This window comes from Zosterops lateralis (genome assembly GCF_965231275.1).
Source record: "Zosterops lateralis genome assembly, chromosome: 34".
NCBI lineage: Eukaryota > Metazoa > Chordata > Aves > Passeriformes > Zosteropidae > Zosterops > Zosterops lateralis.
The window spans coordinates 1,275,964-1,281,952 of NC_139794.1; positions in this window are offsets into that span (position 1 = coordinate 1,275,964).

Below are 5,989 nucleotides of genomic sequence, written 5' to 3' on the forward strand. Positions count from 1 at the left end.
ATTTTGGGGGGAATTTTGTGGATTTTTTTGGGAGAAATTTGGGAGTTTTTGGGACTTTTTTGGATTTTTTTTTTTCTGGGTTTTTTTGGGTTTTTTGGGGTTATTTTGGATTTATTTTTGGGGAATTTTTGGGGATTTTAGGGAATTTTGGGGGAATTTTGGGGGAATTTTGGGGGGTTTTGAGGTCGCTGAGGGTTGGGGGCTCCCAAATTTGGGGTTTTTTTTTGGTTTTTGGGGGAATTTTGGGGCTTTTGGGGGAATTTTGGGAATTTTTGGGGAAAATTTGGGGGTTTTTTGGGGAATTTGGGATTTTTTAAAAGAGATTTTGGGGAATTTTGGGGAATTTGGGGGTTTTAGGTTCACTGAGGTTTTGGGGGGTCCCAAATTTGGGAGATTTGGGGGAATTTTGGGGGTCCTGGGGCTCAGAACCCCCAAATTTGGGGGATTTTGGGACGATTTTACCAAAATTTTGGGATTTCTCTTCAAAAATTCCCCAAATTTTGAGTCACTTCCCCCAAATTTTGGGGATTTCCTCAAATCCCTTCAATTTTGGGGTTCCCTGGGCAGAATTTCCCCAAATTTGGGGATTTCAGAGTCAAAATTCCCCCATTTTTTTGGTGTAATTTCCCCAAATTTTGCCGTAATTTTGCCATTTTTTGGTATTTTTGAGCCAAAATTTCCCCAAATTTTGGGGTAAATTTCCCCAAATTTTGGGGTTTCCTCAAATCCCTCAAATTTTTAGGTCCCTTAGACAGAATTTCCCCATTTTTTTGTCATTTCTGAGTCCGAATTTTCCCATTTTTTGGTCTAATTTCCCCATTTTTTCGTATTTTTGACTCCGGATTTCACTAAATTTTGGGGCAAATTCCACCAAATTTTGGGATTCCCTAAAACCCCCCAAATTTTGGGATTTTGGATGCAGAATTTACCCAATTTTTTGTGTAATTTCCACATTTTTTGGTATTTTTGGGCCAAATTTTGTCCAAATTTTGGGTCAATTTCTCCAAATTTTGGGATTTCTTTGCATCACCCAAATTTTGGGCTCCCCTGGGTGGAATTTCCCCAAATTTGGGGATTTTTGAGCTAAACTTTCCACAATTTTTGCCGTAATTTTCCCATTTTTTCATATTTTTGACCCAAAATTCCTCCAAATTTTTGGATTTTTTTGGGAAAAACTCCCCAAATTTTAGGATTTCCTTGAATCCCCCAAATTTTGGGATTTTGGGTACAGAATTTCCCCAATTTTTGGTGTAATTTCCCCAAATTTTGTGTCAATTTCCCAATTTTTGAGTCAATTTCTCCATTTTTTTGTGTCAATTTCTCCATTTTTTGTGTCAATTTCTCCATTTTTTGTGTCAATTTCCTCAAATTTTGTGTCAATTTCCCACTTTTTGGGTCAATTTCTCCAATTTTTTGGGATTTCTCTATAAAAACTCCCCAAATTTCCCCAAATTTTTAGTCAATTCTTCCAAATTTCGGGATTTCCTCAAATTCCCTTAAATTTTGCTGGGATTTCACCAAATTTTTGGGGGATTTCCCTCAACTTTTGGCATTTTTGACCCAAAATTTCCCCAATTTTTGCCGTAACTTCCCCATTTTTTGGGATTTTTGGGCCAAATTTTCGCCAAATTTTGGGACAAATTCCCCAAATTTTTTGATTTTTCCCTAAAATCTATTTATTTTTTTCTCTCTACAGATGCAACTCCTCCGTTTCTACATCTGACCCCAAATTTTGGGTCAATTCCCAAATTTTGAGGCAATTTTTTCCATTTTTCAGTTTTTTGAGTCAAAATTGCTCCAAATTTTGGTGGATTTTCAGTTGATTTCCCCAAATTTTGGGATTTTTGAGCCAAAATTTCCACAAATTTCGGGTCAATTCCCCCATTTTTTGGGTCAATTTCCTCAAATTTTGGGATTTCTCTGGGAAAACTCCCCGATTTTTTTTGGTCACCCCAATTTTTGGTATTTTTGAGTCCAAATTTCCCCAAATTTTGGGGATTTTTGAGGCCGAATTTCCTCAACTTTTGTTTCAATTTCCCCCCATTTTGGGCTCTCCTTGAATCCTCCAAATTTTGGGATTTTGATGCGTAATTTACCCAATTTTTTGGTGTAATTTCCCCAAATTTTGCCGTAATTTTGCCATTTTTTGGTATTTTTGAGCCAAAATTTCCCCAAATTTTGGTGTAATTTCCCCAAATTTTTTGGAAAATCTCCCAAATTTTGTGAATTTTCCTAAAATTTATTTATTTTTTTCCCCTACAGATGCAGCTGCTCCGTTTCTACGTGCTCCCCTCGGTGTCGGGGTCGGCCCCTGAGCTCGGGGTCCCCTCGGGGTTGGGGCCTCCCCTGAGCTCGGCCCGGGGGGTGGAGCCCCAGCTCAGGGGGGTCACCTGTGAGCTCTGCTACTACCTGGGCTGGCAAGGTGAGTTCTGGGGGTGAATTTTGAGGAATTTGGGCAAATTTGGGATTTTTGGGATTTTTTTCCGATTTTTTTTAGGGGTTTTTTGGGGTTTTTTAGGGGGTTTTTTTGATTTTTTTCGATTTTTTTTGGATTTTTTGGGGATTTTTTTGGTGATTTTTTATAGTTTTTTAGGGGATTTGGGGGTGTTTTGGAGCAGGTGAGTTCGGGGGGGAAAAATGGGGATTTTGGGCAAATTTGGAAAAAATTCCGATTTTTTTTTTGATTTTTTTTTTTTTTTTTTTTCAATTTTTTTCTGATTTTTTTCTGATTTTTTTTGGTGATTTTTTTACAGTTTTTTAGGGAATTTTGGAGGGATTTTGGGGGATTTTGCGGCTGGTTAGTTTTGGGGTCAATTCTGAGGATTCTGGGCAAATTCAGAATTTTTTATAATTTTTTTTGGAATTTTTAGCGGTTTTTTTGCAATTTTTGGTGATTTTTTGACCTTTTTTAGGGGATTTTGGGGGGTTTTTGGAGGGACTTTGGGGCAGGTGAGTTTTGGGGTCATTTCAAGGGATTTTGCTCAAAATTTCCATTTTTGAACAATTTTTTTGGGGTTTTTTTTGGGATTTATTTTGCATTTTTGGGGGTTTTAATTGAGATTTGGGGGATTTTTAGTGGGATTTTTATGGGATTTTTAATGGGATTTTTAATGGGATTTTTCTGGGATTTTAAATGGGATTTTTTTTGGGAATTTCTGTGATTTTAATGGGATTTTTATGGGATTTTTAATGGAATTTTTATGGGATTTTTAATGGGATTTTTATGGGATTTTTAATGGGATTTTTTCATTATTTTTTGTGATTTTTAATGGGATTTTTAATGGGACTTTTAAGGGGATTTTTCTGGGATTTTTGATGGGATTTTTTTTTTGTATTTTTATGATTTTTTAATGGGATTTTTAATGGGATTTTTAATGGGATTTTTATGGGATTTTTAATGGAATTTTTGATGGGACTTTAAGGAGATTTTTAATGGGATTTTAAAATTATTTTAATGGGGTTTTTAATGGGACTTTTTTATTATTTTTAATGGGATTTTTTAATTATTTTTAATGGGATTTTTAATGGGATTTTTATGGGATTTTTAATGGGATTTTTAATGGGATTTTTCTGGGATTTTTAATGGGATTTTTAATGGGATTTTTATTGAGATTTTTAATGGGATTTTTATGGGATTTTTAATGGGATTTTTATGGGATTTTTAATGGAATTTTTGATGGGACTTTAAGGGAATTTTTAATGGGATTTTTTTGGGAATTTCTGTGATTTTAATGGGATTTTTAATGGGACTTTTTTATTATTATTAATGGGATTTTTTAATTATTTTTAATGGGATTTTTAATGGGATTTTTACAGGATTTTTAATGGGATTTTAATGGGATTTTTTCATGATTTTTTGTGATTTTTAGTGGGATTTTTAAAGGGGATTTTTATGGGATTTTTGATGGGATTTTTTTTTGTATTTTTATGCTTTTTTAATGGGATTTTTAATGGGATTTTTAATGGAATTTTTGATGGGACTTTAAGGGGATTTTTAATGGGATTTTTTTTTGGAATTTCTGTGATTTTAATGGGATTTTTAATGGGACTTTTTTATTATTTTTAATGGGATTTTTTAATTATTTTTAATGGGATTTTTAATGGGATTTTAAATGGGATTTTTAATGGGATTTTAATGGGATTTTTTCATGATTTTTTGTGATTTTTAATGGGATTTTTAGTGGGATTTTTAAAGGGGATTTTTATGGGATTTTTGATGGGATTTTTTTTGTATTTTTATGATTTTTTAATGGGATTTTTAATGGGATTTTTATGGGATTTTTAATGGAATTTTTGATGGGACTTTAAGGGGATTTTTAATGGAATTTTTGATGGGACTTTAAGGGGATTTTTAATGGGATTTTTAAATGATTTTAATGGGACTTTTAATGGGACTTTTAAATGGGATTTTTTTTGGGATTTTTAATGGGATTTTTAATGCAATTTCTGTGATTTTTATATGAGATTTTTAACGTGATTTTTGCAATTTTAATGGGATTTTTAATGGGATTTTTAATGGGATTTTTGCAATTTTTATGGAATTTTAATGGGGATTTTTTTGAGATAATTCTGTGATTATTTTCTGATTATTTTCTGATTATTTTTGTGCCCAGGCCCCTCCCCAGACCCCGAGCAGCTCCGTGTCCTGCGCTGGATTTTGGGGGATTTTTAATGGGATTTTTTTGGGAATTTCTGTGATTTCAATGGGATTTTTAATGGGACTTTTTTATTATTTTTAATGGGATTTTTAATGGGATTTTTAACGGGATTTTTTTTATTTTTAATAGGATTTTTAATGGGATTTTAAATGGGATTTTAAATGGGATTTTTGATGGATTTTTTAAATGGGATTTTTAATGGGATTTTTAATGGGATTTTTAGGTGGATTTTAAGGGGATTTTTTTGGCATTTTTAATGGGATTTTTATGCGATTTTTTTGTAATTTTAAATGGGATTTTAAATGGGATTTTTAATGGGATTTTTACAGGATTTTAATGGGACTTTTAATGGAATTTTGAATAAGATTTTTGATTGAATTTCTTAATGCGATTTTTGTGATTTTTATGGGATTTTTAATGAGATTTTTATGGGATTTTTAATGGGATTTTAATGGTATTTTTATGGGTTTTTTTGGTGATTTTTTTAAATGGGATTTTGAAAGGAATTTTTAAATGGGATTTTAACGTGATTTTTATGATCTTAATGCGATTTTTAACGCGATTTTTGCCTTTTTTTTTTTTATTTTTAATGGGATTTTTTTGGGGGATAATTCTGTGATTATTTTCTGATTATTTTTGGATTATTTTTTGTGCCCAGGCCCCTCCCCAGACCCCGAGCAGCTCCGTGTCCTGCGCTGGATTTTGGGTTCTCCCCTGGCCGGGGGCGACGACGTTTCCCAGCAGAGTTTCCTCAAACCCCGCGGGGACAACGAGATCCTCATCGAGATCGGGCCCAGGTACGGAAAAATTGGGAAAATTTGGGAAAATTTGGGGAAATTTAGAAAATTTGGGGGTTTTGGGGGGTTTCGGGATTTTTTGGGGATTTTTTGGGATTTTTTTGAGGATTTTTTGGGATTTTTTGGGATTTTTTGGGGATTTTTTGGGATTTTTTGGGGATTTTTTTGGATTTTCTTGGAAATTTTTTTGGGATTTTTTTGGATCTTTTTGGAAATTTTTGGGGATTTTTTGGGGATTTTTTTGGGATTTTTTTGGGATTTTTTTGGGGATTTTTTTGGGAGGAATTTTCAGGGATTTTTTGGGGGATTTTTTTGGGGATTTTTTGGTGGATTTTTTTGGGGATTTTTGGAAGAATTTTTGGGGAGATTTTGGGGAATTTTTGGAGGATTTTTGGGGATTTTTTGGGGATTTTTTTGGGATTTTTGGGGGAATTTTTGAGGATTTTTTGGGGAAAAAAATTGTGAATTTTTTGGGGGGGATTTTGGGATTTTTTTTGGGGATTTTTCTGGAAAAATTTGGGGTTTTGGGAGGAT